This window comes from Mus caroli, chromosome 13 (genome assembly GCF_900094665.2).
Source record: "Mus caroli chromosome 13, CAROLI_EIJ_v1.1, whole genome shotgun sequence".
NCBI classification, from domain to species: Eukaryota; Metazoa; Chordata; class Mammalia; order Rodentia; family Muridae; genus Mus; species Mus caroli.
The window spans coordinates 107373083-107395719 of NC_034582.1; the positions used below are offsets into that span (position 1 = coordinate 107373083).

Sequence of the window (22637 nt, forward strand, 5' to 3'; positions counted from 1 at the left end):
GAGGCCAGCCTGGTCTACAAAGTGAGTTCCAGAACAGCCAGGGCTACACAGAGAAACCCTGTCTCAAAAACAAAAAAACAAAAAAACAAACAAAGAAAAGATTTAGGGAATGAAGCGTTGGCCAACTTGTTCACAACTCCATGGTCAGAAAATAAAAAGATGGTAGATCTTTCCTGGTTGAACCAAGATGTGGAACAACAGAAGTGGTAACCCAGAGACCAGTCACTGTCCAAATGACTGAGCCTGCATTGACCAGTGGACTCCAGAAGCCACGGTTCCTTGGATCGACATCAGCTCCCTTCATCCCCTGTTGCTATTGGACGACAATATACCAGGCCTGCATCATCTTTGATCTGAGAACCATAGCTATTTGTTTAAAGCGCACACACAGGCCACTGCTCTCATCTTTCCTTCTCTTCTTTTCCTGCATTGTTTCACCCCCACCCCCACCCCACCCCCGCCCCCGCCCCCTGCCCCATATCAGGGTAGAAAGTGCTAATTTTACTTTGTTTTCTGTTCTCCATGAAAAAGTAAGGGGACTCGGCTGCTCTGCACCCTGTTGGGGTACTAGATGCCTTGGCAGAAAACAGATAATTTCTCAGGAGGACTAGCTGCTCTCACATTTGTGCATAGGACTGCACATACGTAAGGTTTTACAGACAACACCACATTCATTACAGTGGCTCCCTATTTCCTTCCAAGCCCGGCAGATCCGACTGGGAGGGCTTCTGCTATTTACTACGAAGTTTATTGGATAACACCTTTGGCACACACCTCTGAGACTTACAGTGTGGTACTTGAAGTTGTTAAAGAAAGCTGTGCGACTGCTGATTTTGGCAATATGGTTCCTGTCTGCACAGAGACTGACAGTGATCTGTAACAAAAGCCTCCATCCGGAGGTGTGGCGAGGGCTGTATCGTGGCCCATACAGTTGCCAAGGAGCTGTTCGTCCACACCTGCTGCTTCTAAGATGGGTCCGTGACGTTCTCCTCCCCGAGCGAGGACAGACACGACACGAAATAAAAAGCCCAATGGAAGTTCAGATCTTAGAAAGCCACTTAATTGTACATCCACTTGTGCAAATGTCACTGCGTAATTAGAGAATCGATTTTGTCTTGATACTTTTAAAGTCTAATGGACCTTCAAAAGGCATGCTTTTTTTTTGTTTGTTTGTTTGTTTGTTTACTGTCTGCATCACCAAATTACAACTCCTCTACTTGAATGCAGAGGCTCTAACCGGCTCCTCAAATTAAAAATATATTTAAAAAAAAAATCTCATCTGGCTTGGGTCCCTAATATTCTCTCCAGTAAGTCAGCTCCTGGATGACACTTGCCAGATGCCAGTGTCTTCTGCTGCTGTTTCTGTATAGCCAGATCCCTGGGGCTTAGCATTCACGAGTGTTCTGGCCTGCTTCTGCTTCAAAAGCCTTGTTATCATCCTCAATGTGAATTGCAGAAATTCTGATACATTTTAGAGACATCACCTTCCCATGTCTCCCCCCCCCCCCCCACCCCCAATCAACACCATAGTCGTTTGCACATTTCTGTAAATACTTTCAAACACTCCCTGCCAGGTATCCTTTACAGCATCTACCTGTTCTGATGGAGGTCTCTTTAATTCCCTATCCTTGGAGGCGTCTCTGCATTAGTCTCAGATTCATTAGTAGTTAGGCACTTGGTGTCTAGCTTTCTTGGCAGTGGTACAAGCTGAAGTCTCAGCTATGCCTTGGCCATATGGTCTCATGGCATAAGCCACGTGATTTCTAAGAATGGGTAATGGGAGAGTATCTTTGCAGTCTCCGTTCAAGATTGATAGCTCAGGATCTGCAGCGTGTCTCAGCACGGTGCTACCTCACGTCTGTTTACCCAGAGTGTTTTGAGGAATGTGGCTTCCGGTTTTTGAAGGCGCACTCATAAAAGATGGAGCAAGACGGGCCCCCTTCTCTCCTCTGGCAGAGGAGTTCGACAAGTGAGGGACCCGAACAGTGTTCCATCCTTCTGGAGACAGGGCTGAGAAAGAGTGCATCCACTTCTGAGCGTCAAGGAAGCTTCGTCATAGCTGTTCTTCTCAAGCCAGACTCTGGCACAGCGCTGCCCTGCTGGAGCAAAAAGAGATGGAAGGAAATAAACTGGTGGCCTTTTTTAAAAGAGTTCTGTTCCTTGACGTCAGCCCCTGGAATGGCAGTGACGTGGAGTCTATAGTGTTACTATGCTCTGGGACATAAGTATTAGACTTCATGTGTGTAGCCAATGCCACAAAGTCAGTGTAGGCTCTTAGTGCATATTGGCGGTGTCTGAGTCGGGACTCCCATCTCTGAAGAATGGAGCCCTTGTCTTCAAAGCATGCACACCTTATCTCTCCCCCTTACAGGCTCGAGCCGATGGAGTCATTCTCCATTAAGTCTTCTGTGTCGGAATTCCTAAGAGAACTTTTTGATGATTTCAGTGTATCAGCATGTTCCACTAATCTTCATATCTGAAGTGATATCAGAGACACGCTTAATAAGTTGCAGCTCTCAAATAAGTTGCTACAGTCAGACCTAAAAGGCTTTTGTCGGGCACTTCCAGAGGCCTGCTTCCCTTATCTCCTTACTTTCGGGGCCTTCTTGAGAGCAAATGGCTGAAGCTTGTCCGAAGGGACAGGATTTCCTCTCCGGTGCTTTTGTTCCCCAGAAAGAAGAGAAAATGAAAATAGTTGTCTTCCCTTAGAGATTGAATCTGAGGCAAACGGAACCTCTATGTCTCCCCCATGCCAAGCCTCCCTTCCCCCCAGAGGCTGTCTCCTATAGAGCAGTGTGATGACTGAACGTCACTGGTTTGTGTGAGAGGGAGGCCACATCTCCCATACGCATATCAGGCTGCTGAGACCAAGGATCAACTGTGGTATACTTGAAGAGTTTCCAGGGTGACTTGCCAGTCCTCCCTCTATAATGCTTTGTGCCTCCTTGGGATGTTAAGAACCTTTGAGTGCAAATATTTAGGTTCTCTGTTGCCTAAGCCTTTTCCCTATTCCAAACAGGAATCTCTACCTTAGCCAGGCGTGGTGGCACACGCCTTTAATCCCAGCACTGGGAAGGCAGAGGCAGGCGGATTTCTGAGTTCGAGGCCAGCCTGGTCTACAGAGTGAGTTCCAGGACAGCCAGGGCTATACAGAGAAACCCTGTCTCNAAATATTTTCCATTTTTATTATTCAATTATTTTATTATTTCAATTACTAACAAGCAAAAATATGTACTCGTTAATGTGGAAATCTGAAAAATGTTTTTTAGTAAAGCTTTGAAGCTATGAAGATATTTGAGAATAAATACAATGACCTATATCTTACCATAATAATACGGATGTCTTAAGTATTGGGTTACACATCAGCTCCTATAACTTGATAGTCTGCTGTCCATGGGTCACCTACCCAGAATTCTCTCACCCATTCACTCAGCAGACATTTATTGAGGGCCTACTGTGTGACTGGCTTTGTGCTGGATGCTCAGAACACAAGTCAGAAAGTACAGTCGTAGCTTACAAGGAACCCAGAGCATCTTGGGAGAAATAGGCAGGACCAGTGAGTGGCTGTGGTTCAGAATGATGAAACTTTCCGATGTCACAGTCCATGCACACACACTGCATAGATGTCTGCTTGTCGATGAGAGAGGGGTGGGGATGGTCTTAAAGTCTCCCTGGTAGAATGAGGCTAAAATTCACATTTTAGAACCATTCGATTTGTTCAGTAGGAAGAAGGTGTGGGAGGCAGAGGGACCAGTGTATATGAAGCCCGGCAAACACAGGAAGCTCCTCTTGGGCTCACTTCCATGGACCTGACTCAAGCATTTCCCCCTCTGGGAAGACTTAACAGAGAGCAGGGCCAGAGATGGGGCTGGTGACCACAAAAAGAATCACCTGCGGTGCCACGCTAAGGATCTGGAAGGTGTCACACAGAGCCAGTCAGATCTGGTTTCTGTGTTTAAAACATTGCTCAGAAGCAGAGGAGGGTGACTTGGGAAAGGGCCAGGCCAGTGTGGGAAGAAGTGTGAGTCAAGTAGAGAAGCAAGTTATCGGTGATGAGGACAGGCCGGGGAAGTGCTCTGAGTCCCGGGACACATGACGTAACCTCACATTCCCTAGAGATGGGATGGGAGAGAAGAGAGGTAGGAATGGGACAAAGGGTTCTAACTGGGCTGCTGGAGAGATGGTGTTGGAAAACAACAGATTGAAAGGAAACCTTAGCCAGGCGTGGTGGTGCACGCCTTTAATCCCAGCACTTGGGAGGCAGAGGCAGGTGGATCTCTGAGTTCGAGGCCTGCCTGGTCTACAAAGTGAGTTCCAGGACAGCCAGGGCTATACAGAGAAACCCTGTCTCGAAAGAACAAAAACAAAACAAACAAAAAAAGAATCTCTACCTTTATTTTGAAGAATCCTAGGTTAGGCCTGTATTTGCAGGCCAGGCTTAGAACCAATACCTTAAAAGGTGTGTAGCTTCCCCCATCCTAGTTAATACTTTCCAAAAAAAATTAATACTCTATGTTCTGGGGCCTCATTTTTCCATTTCTCTCTGTGTTCCACATTTTCGTTCTTCCTGTAGATACAGCCAGGTTTGGTTTTAAAATATTCTCTTAATTAAATCTGTTCTGAGCGTTTTATGAGTTTTAGAACTTCTACTTTAGAATAGAAGCCAAATTGGGAAGCAATGGGTGAACGCACAAAGTCAGCCAGCAAGTCAAAAGCCAACTTGAGAACAAAGTGTTTGAATTTTCTTCCTCAGTGCACCAAGAAACTCAAAGAATGTGTCCCCTGTTGTCCCAGATGAGAGGCTCCTCACAGGCCAGTGTCTTAAGAGAATAGAGAAGCAAGTATGATAGTGACATTTTACATTTCTTCCAATTATTGATGTTTGTTACAACTGCCGTAAGTCGACAGGAGCAGCTAGGATAGAAATCTCTTACTGGTTGGGTCATAAAAATACAAGCTTTTAGAAGGAACAGATTTTCCTAGAACAATGTAGATATTGTTAAAACTGTTTAATAATACATGTTAGGCTATAGTTTTCTAGGTCCTTTTTCTATTATGTCCTCATAGTCTATGAATCGTATTAACTCTTGCATGCACTAGAAATCCCACACCCTGGAACCAAACCTGATCCTTCCCATACACATGCAGCCCACCTTCCCAGAGTTTTCATCCTGTGCCCTGGCAGCCCATACGTCCTTTCAAGCCTGGTTGTCTGCCCAGAGCACAGGGCCTGGTACGTAGTGAGGATCTCAGCAGACTGAATAAATAGAAAGAGAGATGTCCTGCCTGTTTGTAAGGATACCTTGCCTTGCTGTAGCTTGGTGTGACTACTTCTGTGCTCTACCATCTTTGTCCAAAGAGCAAGGGAAAGACAGAGAAGAGAGGATTACAATCCTTGCCTCTTCTTCCTTAGTAGCTGGTTCAGTGAGCCCTCACTGCGCATCTGGTCCACAGGGGCCCTGCTCCAGATGTGGGGTGAGCCAAGAGAGTGAGCGGGCATGGTTTGTGAAATCTCTCTGAGACCCAAAATCTGCCTTCATTCTGGAAAGTGCATGTCCCAGTAGGGGGATGGAAAAAGAATCAAAGGAGGTGTAGACACTGGCTGAGTAAGCCATCTGTGCTTGAGGCAAGGGACATCAAAGAAAGGGGGCAGAAAGAGGTTCCCGCATGGGCCTGTTGGGTAAGTAGCAACTGAGGCACAAAAATTAATCCTGGCATACTGGGGAGAAGAACAAGTACTCTGGGCTCCTGGGCCCCTGAGTGGTAGGACAGAAGCTTTTGGGCTTAGAGGTGTTTTCCTTAGTGCTTGCTTCCCAAGTTAGATTGCCAATCATGGGAGGTCAGAGTCTCTGTCTGTCTTTCTTTCTTTTTTTTTTTTTTTTTTTTTTGCATTATTGGAAGCTTCCCTCCAGGGAATGTTGACAATCAGTGATGTTGATAGATTTCATGATTGCTCTAAACACTGTAGAGTGCATCCTCATTCCCGTGACCTGGCCACTCACTGGTGTCGAGACATTGTGTGTGTGTGTGTGTGTCGTATCAATGGTTGCCATGAAGAACTAGAGAAGGAGACCTCTTCATCTGTAGTGGTTAGAGCATAAGAGATGCCATTGGAGTTGGGTCTTTAGCAAGACTGTTTCTAGTAGCATTGATGGAGAATGGGGAAGGTGCCAGCACTTGTCTAAGCACTTTATATACCTGCAGATGAACTCTGGAAAGTAGGTATTATTCTTTTATTTTTAGATATTATAATAATTATTATTATGCCCTAACTTAGAACCAAAGGCTTAGAGCAGTTAAGGAACGTACCCAGCATCTAGTAAGTGGTGAAGCAGGAATTGAGTATAGATGACTTGACCTCTGATCCAGTTAACAATGACAGTGGACTGCCACCCACGGGCAGTCAGGGAGAGGGCCCTAAAACAGAGGACACAGGGTTGATGAAAACAGTCAGATTTGAGGGATTGACTGTACTCCACATGGCTGGAACATTAGAAGCGCAAGAACTTCGTGAAAGATGGCCACCCTGTTGTATAGTATAGACCTGTGGCTCATCTTTCAAGTCCTTTCCATCATTGATTAACATACCAGACGGTTTTTTTACTGGAGTTTTCCTGTGTGTGTAGTCTGTCTTTCACCACTAAAACGTAAGGGCCAGGGATTTGGATTTATTCGGCTTTCCTCCCTGCTGTGTTGTAAGCTTTCTGGAGGGTATCTAGCATTAAATCCAAGTCACCCAGAGGTCCACAACCTTCGAACGATTTCTGGCCTCTTGGCGACTCAAGTCATTTATGGGCAGCCACCAATGAACCCAGACCATGTCACAGGACTTAGGTCCTAGAGTGTCTAGTGTTGCCCTGTGGGAAAGGGGTTGCCTCACTGATTGTAATGAAGAGGCCCCAAGGTACAACAGCTTTTGTGGCATGCTCTCAGAGACGGCTTGCTGACCTGGGTTGGTTTGTGTTTTGGACATGGAAGGTAGGTCTCCTTCCACCTGAAGTTGTGTGCCGTCGTTTCATTTTCTGCTTTTAGAGACAGAGCTTCATATAGCGTAGGCTAGCCCTAAGCTCGTTGAGGCTTGCTTTGAAAGCCACCCCTTTCTGCCTCTGCCTCTCAAATGCTAGTCTTACAGGTTGGTACGATGAGATGGGCTCTCTTTTGCTGTGTGTAATCATTGCTCTTTGACTGAGACCCACTGCTTTGTTGTTGGGACTATTAGCATGTCCCATGCAGACTGACTATGCGCTCACCAGATCTCACCTCTTGCTTTTATAATTTTGATAGAGTCTTTAACCTCGCTAGGCCTCGGAGTCCTTTTGAAATGAGAGTAGCATCCTCTTCATGAATGGATCTTCGTGAGGATCTATGCATGCGTATATTGTTTTAAGTCTTAATATATAGCACTGGCGTTTAGGCTTGAGACATTTCCCGATAGACTTCTTAGAAAGGAAGGCAGAAAGGGAATAAAGGCAAACACTAGTTCTCTCATTGAGTTTAGTCAGAGTCCTAGAGCTAACTGGGCTCCAGTGTTGCTACCTTTAGACTTCCTTCACCATCTTGGAAGGTGATTTTGGAGTGTCGCTAGAGTTGACTGTGTGGTGTTAATTAACATGCCCAGTGGCCTCTGATCTGTAGAAGATAGAACTGGGTAGTTCAGTTAAAATACCATTTCCCTACAACTCTAAGGAGGAAGTGCAAACTGATCCACAGAAGAGAAGACTCACATCTGACGCAAAGCCACCCCAAGCATCATTCGCTTCAAATAGCAAGGCAATTGATCAGCCTGCTGGACTTGCTAAAAGGGCTTTGCTCTAAGATCCATTCTTCCTTTCTGTGATATGTAAGCACCTATTCTTAAAATACATTTCAATTGAGTTTCTTACATTGAAATGCCTCTGTTAAGACTAGAACCTATACTCCACAGTGAGAATGTTGTCAAACACTTCTAAGGCTCTAAAATAGTAGGGCTATCTTAAGACAAGCCTCGGCCGGTGGGTGGGGGTGGGGAGGAGGGCTTGGTGTGCTCTGTTACGTGGTTATGGCCAGCAAAGCTATGACCACGTACTAGTGCTCGACCCCAGGCAGAGATGCTGCCCTGCTCATGTCTGCCTGGCCCACTGCTTTTTCCTACAAAGACATGCAAATGACTTCATAAGAAAATAGTGACCAAAAATCAAAACAAAAGATCAGGACATGACACATCACCCCCCCCCTCATGTGTTTGTGTGTGTTTTACTGGACACTAAACCTAGGGGCCCGGCTTCCTAGGCTCTGCTTTCCCATGGACCCATATTCCTAGCCCAGGAAAGAGATTATAAATACACCGACTCTGGAAGGTCCATCGCTACTCCAGTTGAGTTTAGTGCCCTGAATCTGGGGGAAATAAAAAAGCCAAAGAATCATGATCTCCGGTGTTCTTCTCTTTATAGGAAAAGAGGGTAGATTTGTCTTCAAAAGAAAATAAAAGCACAATTCTCAGTTTTTATCCTCATGGGAGATACTGAGTAATCTAATGACAAAATCCCACATTCAGTGTAGTTTGGGGTCATTTGTTAGTTAGGCACAAAATATTATTGTTAGACTCGATATCAAACGTAAGCCATAGTGGGGAGAAATTCGACAAACTGAACATCACTGAAATCAGTAGGCATGGTGTGGTATCACTTGGCCAATAAGCAAACGAGAGGATGCTCGCTGTCAGTCGTCATCAGAGAAATGCAAGCTCATACCACCGCACACTATGTATTAGAGTGGGTAGGGGTTTAAAAGCCTGACTCTAGATAGTGATGGGAACGCACGGCAACTGCAACGTGTATGTATTTCTGGTGGGAACTCATAGTGGTGTCACTCTGAACTGAAGAGAATTCATTAAGATCCTAGCGTTAAAATGCCAATGGAGTAAAGTGACTGTGTAGCCTACGGCAGGCTGAACCTGACGTCATAAGAAGACCATGCAACACCCTGTAAAGAACGATCCCTTTGAGTGATCTTCTCTCAACCTCCCTCCTTGCAAAAGGCAGTCTGAGAGATCAGAGGTTTCACTTCCTGCTTGAGGACTGAAGAATCCTGAGGGATTTGGAGTTGCCTGAAAGGTCTCCCACCTTCCAGAAATGGGCACGCTCTTGTGCTTTAAATACTCTTGGTTGCCCTAAAATTTAAATTCCCAAAATGTTTATACAAGATAAAAGCCCATGTTTCTTAACTAAGATGATTTAAAATCATCCACAGAGGTTTCTGTCACGAGTAGATACCGTTATGGAGAGCTATCGGCTATTGCTTTCCCATTGGGGACAGCATGCATTTACTCATCTTTCTGCTGTGCTGTGGGTGAGCATCGGGTATGTCTGCCTGTGGGGTGCTTTTTTTTTTTCCCTTTAATCCCCTTCCTACTCTTTGGTATATTTGAAAATATATTTTTACTTCAGTATGTTTTTTGAGGTATAAGAAGTATGGGCACATGTCTCAAGTCCAGTAGTCTAGAAGCATATAAAGAAATGTTCATAATATCCTCTCTCTATTTGCTCTGCAAAGTTGCGACCCAAAGTTATGAGTTTGATGCGGTAACCTCTGCACTTTGCTCTGCTCGCCCGGCTTCTCTAACTGTTCACAGAATATGCCAGACTCACAGGTATAAGGTTAGTGAGTTCTTGATCAAAGCCATATTTACATTTAGTGGCAAGGAGGAGAAAGTCCCCCTTATTACAGCGGATTGTAGCATGCGTGTTTATTTTGACATGACAGAAGGGAGGGCTTATGTAGTTTGCACTTCAGAATATCATAAAACTCAAAGACCCACCTGCATCCAGAGCCCTCCAAGTCCTGAACCTGGCCAGACTTCATAGGATATGAGAAGTGGACATTTTCTGATGATGTCATGTTTCTTCCTATTTCAAATTTGCGCGTCTAATACAAGTGTAGAGAAGTTTATTAGTTTGGAGCCTGGCTCCAGTATCAAGTGTGATTCATCCTCTGTACCAGTGGTTCTCAGCCTTCCTAGTGCTATGACCCTCTAATACAGTTCTTCATGTTGTGGTGACCCCCCCCCCCCAACCATAGAACTATTTTAATTGCTGCTTCATAGCTATAATTTTGCTACTATTATATATGATAATGTAATATCTGATATGCTGTATATCTGATATGGGACCCCTGTGAAAGGGTGGTTTGACTCTCAAAGGGGTTGGGACCCACAGGTTGAGAATCAGTGCTGCCTACCTTTCTCAGAAGTCAATGGTCGCATCCCTTTTCCCACGGTACTCACAAACAGAGTAGTCATCTTGTCTGTGGTGATATCTCCTGTGGGTATCGAGAAGTCTAAAGCAAGATGGGTAACTTTTAAAGAAAGTGGGGAGGGCTGCCTTCTGTGAAAGAGCTTCCATGGCAATGATATTTGAGATATTTCTAGATGTTCCAACCTTCCCAGATATCTCTGGAATACTGTGTGCAGAGAACATTTTCCGTGTTTATGAGATATCATTAACCCAAAGACTAAGATTACAGTAAGGAAATATTAGGTCTGTCTGTCTGTCCTTTTCTCCGTGGCCATTCTCTTCAGTCTTCTCCCTACCCCCAGCCCCCAAAAGCCAGATACACATGCAGGAAGGTATACACACCCATGCATACCTTTTAATGACTTTGTTCTTAAACTATGAGACCGATAATTCTAGATCCAGTCTGTAAGCAAAGGAGCCTTGCTGCAAGGGATGTCTAAGAAAGACTTTCGTATTCCCATTTCACAGATGTGAAAATAGATGAATGTGGTGTGTACCAACACAGAGAAAAGAGTTCCAAGGCATAGTGGTCACTCAGTAGTTGAGTAAGAAGCGACTCCCCTGCTGGGAAGCCATCCTTCTTGCTAGCCTCAGTGTAAGTGAGTACGGTAACCTGGAAAATCACTGCATCCTGACATCCAGTTGGTTAATCCTTTCTCTGTCAATCACTTCCGTGCAAGCTGAATAGACTATAAATTCACATTTCTGGAGCCACATGGTCAAAATAGCACTTTATATTCAGTGTGAAATTCTTAAAATGAAACCCAGCTGGCAGATGGGAAGAAACAGAGAGGGGGAATATTGGGTGTGCAAGGGGTTCGTGGTTCTTCCAGAGAGCTCTTCTATGCTTTGTGCAGATATTGGACTATTTTTAAGCATCCATGATGCAGCACAAATGCGTTTCTTTAACCTGGACTGTGTGTCTCATTTGTAAGGCTTCATAAAAACCACGGGAAGCAGAAACAACCCCTTCCTTCCCATTGTCTTGCCTGCAAAGAAATTTTGCTCATTTAGACAACCGCTTTTCACGTCTTTCATAAGTGCTAGGTAATAAGTTGTGTCTTTTGGTGCTTGAAATAATTCCTTGCCTTAGTAACTTAATTTGTTAGAGTGCAAAGAGCTGTCTCAGCTCCAGTCTCTTTCCACCTCTGTGCAGAACTACTCAGTCTCTTCTGCTTCATTGGCCATAGCCTTTGCTTCCCTTGGGCTGGGTGGGAAGTGTCCTGAGGATTGCCAGGTCATTAGCCCTGTCCTGACCAAGCAAGCCTAAAGCATGATGCTTTCTCTTACTGTTCACTTCCTGGGACTCTCAGTTCCCAGCTGAAGGGCACCAGAGAGCAGCGCAGCCTGTGGCCAGGTTGCTGCAAGCCGGCCATCTGTGGCAACGTATAAGAAGTCAGATACAAGTATTCCAGCAGCTGCAAGAGATTTCAGATTTCCCAGATGTTTGATGAAAACCCTTTTTTCATTTAACTGCTAAGAAACGTGCAACTTATGGGTGTTGTCGGTCTGGATGAAAAGCTGCGAGTCAAATAAGAAAGAATGCATTTCTCAAATACAGATTTCTCCAGAGCCACTTTTTTTTCTCTCTTTTTACGTGAAAGGATAGATTAAAAGTGGACACCCAGAGTTTGCAAATCTGTTTCGAAAATCCCAAGTCCTTTATGCTTAAACGGGATAAAGACAAGCTTTCAGATAACTCCTCCTTCGAAGATAACATCTGTGAGCACATCGCATGATGTACCTCTTTGCCTTAACGTATGTTTCCATCATATTGGTGCCCACCATGCGTGCACTTTTAAAAACTGATACTATGTACAAACAGGCATTTTCTTGTACTGGCATCTAACGGGTTAAATTTTCAAGCCATATCATAGAATCATCACTCTGCAAATGGAAATGTCAATATGAGAAGCTTTTAAGGAAATGTAGTCATTTTGAAATAATAGAAAGCACTGAAATCCCGTTACCTAAAGAATTCTAAGTGTGGAAGATGCTGATGCAAGCCATTGGTTTAAAACATACATACACACACACACACACACACACACACACACACACACACACACAGCAGTTTTCCTCATTGATATGTGGTCTTTATGGTTCTCTTTCTGTTCCTCGGCCCCCCAAAACAAGCATAAGTTCTAGTTAGAAAGTCCCATTTCAAGGCCAGGCAGTAGTGGTACACAGCTTTAATCCCAGCACTCAAGAGGCAAAGGCAAACAGATCTCTGTGAGTTCCGGGTCAGCTTGGTCTACAGAGTACGTTCCAGGACAACCAGGGTTACACAGAGAAACCCTGTCTCAAAAACAAAAGAAAGAAAAGAAAACACTATTTCAGATTCATTCAGGATAATTAAACCTTTACTAAAGCAGTATTCATCTGTGGGACTGGTTGTGTGTGTGTGTATGTGTGTGTGTGTGTGTGTCTTAATTCCATGTCCTTAGACTTCCCTCCACCAAAGGATTTGAGGTGACAGACACGAGTATTGATTCTGACAGTGGACATGTTTTCGTATAGCACCCTGAACATCAGACTGCCGCGAGTGTTAATGACTTCCCCTCCGAGAAAGCTTTTGATTCAGACACAAGGAGAAGTGTACTTGGCAGTCCTGAGCTGTGAGCACACGGCAGCCCACTGGCCTCCTCTCAACTGATAGCTGAACAGTTCATCAAGTGTGGGTGCAACTGAGAGTATGGTGCCCTAAGTTCAATCAGGAACGCCCTGGGTTCCTTCTCCAGCATTGGAGAAAATAGAAAAAGAAAAGAATTAGTTAAAATAGGACGTTATTTTTAGCTTAAACATACACATAACACTACTGTTTTCATACTGGGTTTTCTTCAGTGTTTGACCACAGATGTGAGCTTTGTGTTCTGTTTCTAATACTGTATAGAACGTGGCCATTCTCCTCTCGTGTTGGGCTTCCTGTTCCTTTAAAATAAAACCAAGAGATAAACATACTTAAAGCATTCTTCTCTTCCAGTCCTTTATCAGTTTTGGAAAATGTCTTTCTGAAGTCTAATTCAATAGTAGTTTGTTTTTAATGCGTTGGCTTCGTTACGTTCTTTGAATACCTTCCATTTGATTTTTCATAGAAATAGACATTATCTTCTCGAGTTCATATTTCATCTGTTGGCATCACATTAATTAAGCTACTTAATGATAAGAGCAAGTATGATTGCCGTGAGAATCATGAAGCAACTTGGGGAGCAGACATGGTAGAAAAACAGTCTGCCAGTCGTGAGCATCTGCCATGATTTTGCATGGCCTGTCAAAGCCCATTGTGTGGGAGGCTTCAAGCATCGTCTTGTACTGGGACAATGGAGACTCAGCTAACCCTAGATGATTAAGAGGAAGCTAATCAACGAAGCCTTTATTCTAACTGTGTATTGTTTTTAAATTAACCAAACGTTGTCCTTACCTGCGATGGCTTTGTATTTCGCCGTCCCTCTCTTATTAAATTAGTCACGTGGCTGTTGTCAGTGCTGCACAGCCTTCTTTTCTTTCAAGTCATCTGACTTGACCTATGCAGTATCTACCAGTCCCTTCCATTTCTATGTAAGACTTGTTCAAAGTCATTTCTTCTGCCCCCTAACTGGAAGCAGTGACTGTGTGGTAGATGGTAGCCGTTTTCTTGTTGTAGGAGTTACCATCTGGTTTGATTTGGCTCTCCTGATATACGTTGATTATTCACTTTGAACAAAAGGGGCCGGAGGGTGGGAACCACTGATGGCTCTACTCCTTGCTCCCCGCTGTCTCCTCTTCCAGTACAGATCCTTAATCCCCACTTCAGCGAAGATCCTGATGGTTCCTGCCACTCCACCAAGACCTGAATTGCTCCCATGGCCTTTGTTCTTCGAGTTTTGACTAATGATCTCTCAGCCTTAGCATTGTTTTGGTTTTGAGGGCTGGAGTGTTCTTTATTGAGGGGAAGGGGTGATCTCCCTGTGGAATTTGTAGCAATAACACTGGTCTGGACCCACTAGAATCCTCTCCCCCATAACCTTTCCCCCACATCATGGCAGACACTACCATCCCTAGATATTACTGGGCACCCCCTGAGAACTGTGACTGCTCCTCTTTCCATGATTGATAATTAGTGGCTTCAACTCACTGTGAGATGACGAGGACCCCAGGCCACACGAACAGTTCTGTGGGACATATAGTCCGAGACTTTTTGTACCTTCCTCGCTGGTGTACTCTTTATGTTTGTCGTGTTGATCTCCAGACTTGGCTTTCACGGACTTTAAACTAAGTTCAACTGATCCTGTGCAGGGTTTGGGCTAAAATTCATCAGGATGGTATATCACTTAGCTTTTCTTGCCCGTGCTACTTGCAAGCCTCCTTCTAAGGTCATATTTTTTTGTAAGCTGTCAGAATACAAGGCTCCTGACTGAGTTTCCAGCAGGGAAAGAAATTCTGTCCTCATGGCTGACAACATGGCCCCTTGGTTTCAGAAACCTGTGTTACCTGGGCTCCTCGGTCACATGTGTTGCTCAGAAGTTGGCAAACCTCCTGCCTCCACCCCGACCCTGATTTGCCATGCCTTCCTATGCAACAGTTCCTCCCAGTGTTTCTTTCCATTGTGGCTCCTTGATGTTGCCAGATGACAAACTGCTGACAGGAATACCCCTGGAATACTGCTGGATCTGGACGGTGCCATTGGCACCATCTGCTGGCAGCCGAGCAGCTCGTGGCTTGCCATATTTGTCTCCCGCTTAAGGCCCAAGAATTTGCATCGGCCTCAACATCTGAGTATTGTCCTGTGAAGCCAGAGTGCTGCCACAGCACCACAGGCCAATGGTGACCATGTTGGACTCGCTATTGCTGCTACTTTCTCATGCCCAGCACCTAACTGGGCACCTTGTCCATTATGCAAACCAGATAAAGTTGAAATAAGAAGCCACTGTTTTTTGAGAAATTTTGGGTGTGTGTCATAATTCTGTCCCTGTAGATTAACTATGTCTGTTGCCTTATATGTTGCTGAGTCAGAGAATCCTCTGTGTTTGGGGAGCTGAGCGGGGTCCAGTGAACCACATTAGGGCTGGCAAATTTAGATAAGCAGAGAAAATAGACCCAAAACAGTCAAAGCCTATTCTTCGGGTTGTCCGAGAGCAACTGGTTTGTAGTGTAGAGCTCTGTAATCTAGCAAGCTGAATATGAGGCATAGCCAGAAATCTGTTATGGTATGCAATCGACTTTTAAGGAAGATCAAAATAAGAAATAGGTCCAGGAATTGCCATTCACCAGTCAGCTAACATCAAATTACACAGAGAGTCTTGGAAAAATAAATCTTTGGGAGAACAAATGTGTTGTTCTCTGTGACAAAGGGTGGATCTGAAAAATACTATGATTCCTTCTCCTTCCTCTCATGCCGTTTGACACAAGCAAAGGTTATGGTGGGCAAGAAGTGTTTTCTGCAACACAAAACATAGACTCAGAACTGCAACGCCTTAGGAACACATCTGCCAACCCAAGTAAAGCTTTCTGCACAGCTAACGGGACATAATGTTGACCCATCCCAGCCACTGAGCAGACGTGGCTCTGCGTAACTGATGAGTTGTCTTGCTTTTTCCAAGTCCCCACCCCCAGCCCCTTTAACTTGATAAAATATAAAACTCATATCTCTTTAGCCTGCATTTTATAATACCAGGTTAGCCAGCCAGCCAGCCAGCCAGCCAGCCATTTCAATATGCACAGTTAATGGCTATTAAGTTAAAAAAAAAAAAAACTTAAAAGAATCAATTTCACGGTGACTGCATCTAGTTAAGCAAGTCGTTTAAGCAACATTTTGCTCGTGTGTAGCAGACCATTTTATAAGTTACTGATAGCTTTACAAGGCAGTGTTTCAGACAAGCTAATTGGTTGTCTCTGATATGTGTTTGGGGCTCTCTCTCATTAACCCCCTTCCTGTCTCCTACGTACTTGACGAGCTCTCATACATACAGGTGAGACTCTTAACCCGACATGCTGTGCTGCCAGGAAAAAGTTCTTCAGAGATACTTAACAACAGTACCTGCTGCCCTGGGTCTGTTATAATGGAAACGTATCCCAAATGAGAAAGACTCGTGTTTATAATATCCCAAAAAGTGTTTGGTACCAAGAGTGAGTGCCCTTCTGCAAGGGCACGAAATAGAGGGATCACAGGCAGGAGGGAGAGACCAGAAGAAAACGATGTGGGGCTGAGCCTGGCTGCCTCTGTAATTAATGGTGTTATAGATCGTTATTGAAAGGGCTGCCCGCACCTGCATGCAAAGACAAGCGCACTACAAGGCTGCCTCCCCCTGTAGCCTGTGTTGGTGCTTTCCATGCTGAGATAAGAATTGGATTCTTTCTTTGGACACGGATTAAAGGAATAGCTCAGGACACGAGTGTCCTATTGGTCATAGATTTTTTTTTTGGGAGTGGTTCTCTTTTCCATGATAGGTTGTTTACTTTTCTGTTTGCAAAACAACTCGCTGCAGCTGCCTGTGGGCATCTGTGTAATAGAGTTTAAACCAATTAGACCTGCAGTTTTGAAACTGTGTATGAGATCAGCCTTCTGCGTGAAGCCTTGATTAATTAGAGCGAGAACTCCTCTTCAATATTCATCTGCTGTCACTTTCATGTGGGGGGTCAAGTACAAGTCGTGGTCTGCATCTTGGCTGCTCAGCTCTTGATGCCCATTTTTAAAAGAAATAAGGAAGCACCTTCAGGGTGCAGCAATATAGTTTGAGAGGACAAAACAATTTTTTTCATTGTCTGTGTTCCCAAGGGACATAAGGTCTATCACATATGAAAAATGTACTGGAGAATTAGCCAAATCTGTGTTATCATCTTAGAAAATGAAGTTTGCCACAGACTTATATAGACATTCTATCCTATAAGGCCTGATGTCCTCTGTTATTAATTTATACAGGAATTATTTATTATACCGGGTATAATGAGAACGACTCATAGAACTGAAGGGCCTTGACCATGGGATTCAGAGCCTATTAGTCAACCCGAATTATTTTTCTGCAGTTCCTTGGGCGTATTCTTCCTTCAGGTTGCAGTCCTGTCCTCAGCCATTCTATCTGAGCTTCATTGGTTGTGACAGATAGCTGCCTGCCGCTCCCAGAGCTCTTCCTGAGCATCCACAGCCTGCCACAATTAGCCACACCTCACCCTACGAGCCTTGTGAATCTCTGAGCCCACTGGCTTTCCTCGACCAAGGTGTAGTTCCACGTTGTGAACAACTGGGATGGGCTTCTTGGTCTTTAACACACAAAATTCTTCAGGTGCTAGAAGAGAGCAGTTGAGTGTCTCTAAAATATGAGGCTGGTCAAATATATGCAGAGGAGAAAGCTGTAAGGCAGGTCCTCTGTCTGCAGCCTGTAACCTTAGGGCTCCTGGGCTCTGAAACACACAAATTATTTAACACATTGACTTCTGTATCTTATTGTATGCCCTTAGTGCTAGTGAATATAGAAATACCAAGCTTATGCATGACATACATGCGCCTAATTAGATTTTATTTTTATACTAGTAAGAGATACGGGTCTTAAAAAATAACATGGAAAGAGAATAGAACCTCTCAATGTGCTCAAATCAGTCAACAAAAAAGATTAAAACAGAACCATATGACTGTGTGATCCAAGAAAATAACATTTTAAGTGAAAGATAGAGGGTCAGTTTCCTCCAAGAGTATAGCCCATGATAAGTTGACCACACTCCATGGAAGGCCACAGATCAAAGAATATTTGAATAGCACAAAGTGACCTTGATTGGGGTAGGGACAAACTAGGGTAAGAAGGGAGAGTGGAGTTAGAGCTGGGAAGGTAAATAGGATCAAACACTTTGTACAAAATTATCAGAGGACTAATTAAAATATAAAAAAAATTAATAAGAAGTAGAAGTTGGCTCAGCCTTAAGAATCTAAGGAAAAGTGCAATCTAAAGTCAAAGCAGATGGGAGGGGAAGGAGAGAAATGAGCCGGAGTTAAACGGACTAAAGACGAGGAAAACACTAGAGAAAGCTAGGGTACCCTGGGACACCATGGGAGAGAGCCAGCTCCCACAAGTCATACTCTGACCTCCTACATGGAGGGGAACAGCAATCCTGTACACAGGTGTGTGCGTGCACGCACGCGTGCACATACACATCCCACAATTCCCAACACTAGCAAATAAGTCCAGCAACATATGAAAAAAAAAAAAAGAATATTTGTGAGACCAAGTTGATTTTATGTCAGGAATGCAAGGCTGATCTCATATACAGAAAACAATCCACAGACTCCATATCCTCACAAAAGAGGCAGAAGCTTTTGGCCACAAAGATGAACATATAACCTCATACGTTTTACTCACAGAAAGGATATAGGGGAAAGGAAAATGTATTTCCACAAAAACTTGGGACAGTTTCATGTCAACATCATTCCCAACAGCTCGAAAGTAGAACTAACCGAAATGTCTGTCAGCTAATGACAGGATCGATGAAGAGAGACCTGCCTGTATCCTGGAATATGATTCAGCCATCAGAAGGAGAGCAGGACACAGGACATGATGTGTGTGGACGGAAAACACTGAAAGAAGTCAGTCACGAAGTCAGTCACACAGTATGTGTGGCCTTGTGTGTGTGTGTGTGTGTGTGTGTATGTGAAATACTCACAATGTGCAAAGCTCTAGTGGGAAAAGCAAATTCTAACCTCTCAGGGGCGTGCTGAAACAGGAGCTGAGGTGTGATTGCTAATAAGGAGTTCCTTTTCTAGGTGGAATATTCTAGAACTAGATAGTGATGTCACGGCTGTGTGAGTGAGAGAGAGAGACTGCATTGTACACTTTAAATAGGAGAAATTGCCAAAGTATACATCAATAAAAGATAACAAAGTATCTGTGAAACCAAATGTAAATATGTTTGCTAAAGGATAAGAGATTCCACCAAGTAGTGAAGGGAAATAGAATCTTTAGAGAAGGTGTCCACTTATACAATTTATAATATTCTAGAATTTGACAGTCATTGAATAATTTGAAAAACAAAACAAAACCTGAAAGGTTTTCAACTACTTAAGGGTATTTTGACCACTACACATCCTAGATGTTTTAAAGGGATATTCACTAAATGTATTGAATTAATAAAATGTTACGATACTTCTTTATAAGTGGACCTAAAGAGTCTTACGGCTACCCTGAATTTAAAAGGCTTATGAATTTATACTAAAATTTTAAACTGACCACAAAAGGTTAAAAAAAAAAAACAACCCATCCCAGTGACGTGTGGGTCCAAGTGAGGCAGAAGTGATCTGATGGATCAGATCAAACCTCCCAGAAGCTTGGTGCACAGACACGGGCTCCTGTGCCCACCTGTTGCCAAGAACACAAAGTGGGAGGTTCTAAGCCAGAGGGTGGACGGTGAACATTCCTAGCTGTGTGACATGCTGTCTGTCTCCGTGGCAATTACCCAAATTTTCAGTTGTAGCATAAGAGTGGCCATAGATAATATTTAAGTGAGCGAGCATGCCCTCTTCCAGTAAAATTTTATTTGTAAGGAATTCGTGGTGCCTGGGTGTGGTACTGATGACCCACAAAGGCCATCATGACTTTGGTTCCACCACCACCACCACCACTCCCAATCTGAAGTGGTTTTTTTCTATACCTCTAAGGTCTCCTCTTGAGATAATAGGACTCCAGACATGTTGTAAAACGGTGTTAGGCTGGGGAAAGGCATGTGGCCCACACTTCTACTCTCAGCACTGGGGAGACAGAAGCAGGTGGATCTCTACAGTTTGAAACCAGCCTGGTCTATACAACAAGTTCTAAGCAAGCCAGAGCTACCAAGCAAAACCCGACCTTAAAAAGAGTCTTGTGGGGCTGGTGAGATGGCTCAGTGGGTAAGAGCACCCGATTGCTCTTCCGAAGGTCCGGAGTTCAAATCCCAGCAACCACATGGTGGCTCACAACCATCTGTAACGAGATCTGACTCCTTCTTCTGGAGTGTCTGAAGACAGCTACAGTGTACTTACATATAATAAATAAATAAATCTTTAAAAAAAAAAAGAGTCTTGTGGAGAGATGGCTGCCTTGCTCTTCCAGAGGATGTCCTCTTCTGGAGGTTGCCGAGGTCAGATGCTGCAAGGATAGTGGAGGAGCTTCAACTACCAGAACACTAAGTCTCTTCCGTCAATCTGAGGAGACCAGAAGCAACCTACCTACCTTTGCCTCTTGCATGATGACCTAATAAGCAGGGTTTTGTTTGTTTTGTTTTTTTTTTTTTAATAAGACAAGCCCCTCGGGCATATTAGAAAATAGAGGTAGCTTGTGCTCTACTTCTAGATTAGCAGATTAAGCACATCTGGTAATGCCAATCAGCTCTGACTTCTCACTACAAAGAGCTGAGATCATTGTCTTGAGCCATTCTGGGGCATGCTAATTTCCCTATGCAATGGGAACTGGGTTTCTATATAATTATTGTTGTAACGTGTAACAACATCCTGTACACAACAGAGGTTACTGGCTTGGGAAGGAGACTTATAACAAAGGCAAGGCTTACTCACAGGTAATAACCTTATGTCATTTGTCTGCCTTGTGCTCCTTCCAAGGTCAGGCAGCTGCACTGAATATGAGCTTCCTTAAGATGCTGTATCTATTGTGAGCACATTACCCACAGTCCTCTAGAAAGCAAGCATCCACTCTCTGTTTGTACTCCCATAGCAACACTGAATTGGGGACACATCAGTAGTCACTTTCTGCCCCATGTTAGTACTCAATAAGAAGTTAGTGTCCGTTCTGTGCAGCATCATTGCGAATGTTGCGTATCGATTTTTGATTGTGTTGTTTATTTATGTCCTTAATGACTTTTGTAGTGCCTTTCTAAGGATTTCAAGATCCTCCTAGCAGTACACTCAAAGGACAGCTGTTCAGCTCTCTGTGACCAACCTTTCTTTGAACAAGCTGCCAACAGTATACTCTGAAGAATCTTAATGATGTCCCACCACTATCTCCAGACTTACCCAGGAGCGCACGGGCACAGCTCTCTCTGACTCTGGGGAGGGTTACCAATTTAAGCCAGGAGCTCCTGTAATCAAGGCAGCAGAGCTAGATAAACCCCTTAGCAAGCACACAGACAACGGTGTGTTTTCTCAATGGGTAATAGTTTAGCAGCTGACCCTAGGAAGGAAAAGAAAAAGACCGGTTAGTTGCATTTGAAGATTTGGAGGGGGTGGGGGGGATAAGAATACTGCAAAGGGTTGCTGATTTCATGACTTACCGTAGTAGTTCGACGTCTTCATCCCCAGAGCTGCAAAGAGAAGACACAGGGTCAGCTCTTGCTAGTCCTGGTACCAACAGCCCCCAACATGTGACTCAGGAGGAAATTTACAAGTATCACTAAAAAAGGTTTCTTTCCCCTGTCATAACAGCAGATGAAGAGATGAAAGCCAGGGGCTGAAGTAGAGATGAACAAACTCCCATTTCCTCCTAGGCAGCGGTGGGAAAGGCTGGACAAAACTGCAGTCAACACAGGTCCTCTGGACTGTTTAAAAATGGAACAAAGAGATTAAGATCCTATATCCCTAACTATCTCAGAAACCACTGTTAAGGGATGAGTGCAGCTCAGGGCTGGGGGACTTTCCTAGCATATGTAAGCCCAGAGTTTGTTTCCAGATTAGAACAGCAAAAGAAGCCACCCATGGTAATCAGTTCACGTGTTTAAAGCTATAGGAAAACAACAAAGGGTTCCATCACGATCACTAACTCGCTTGCGTTCCCAACTAACCTGCGCATCTATATACAAAGTCCCACGACGGCGGCAGTTTTTGGTTTTTGGTTTTTTTGTTTGGTTGTTTTTTTTTTTTTTTTTTTTTTTTTTCTTTATTTACATTTCAAATGCTCTCTGTGTAGCCCATAAGTGAGCCAGGACTCTCAGGGTAGACTAAGCTAGCCTTGAACTCATAGAGATCCACCTGCCTCCGCCTCCTGATCGACAAGACTAAAGGTGTGCACCACCACACCAGGCACAGGCTGTAGTTCATTCTCCAGGCTTTCTGGTTCTGAGGTCTTCATTCTGTCAACAGTATTAACAGCTGACCTACCATGCCAGGTTTCAGAGATGAGAAAGAATACACTCCTATTTCTCAAGGCTCTTTAGTAGCCCCCTAATAGAATGCTCATCAAATCGTTTCCCATAACAAAGGAGCTAATCTGAATAACCCTATCACCTTCTATTTGAGTCAGCTGTTTTTCTTGCTTCTGGTTGAAGTATAGTCACAGAGCAGGGATGAATGAGAAGTCCTGCATGTTACTAACTGGCCGTTTATGATCTTTAAAATCCCAGGCCTGGGGTGATAGCCTGCAATCCCAGCTGGGAGACAGAGCTGCGGCCAAGCTGTTGCTGCTTCTGCTAGGGATTCTG

The 22637-nt window shown here is 44.1% G+C and overlaps 1 protein-coding gene across 2 annotated transcripts in view; it reads left to right on the top strand.

Moving 5' to 3' along the window:
- The window catches only part of Arl15 (ADP ribosylation factor like GTPase 15), a 361821-nt gene that overhangs the window by 333436 nt on the left and 5748 nt on the right, over nt 1-22637 (top strand). The window lies entirely within an intron of this gene.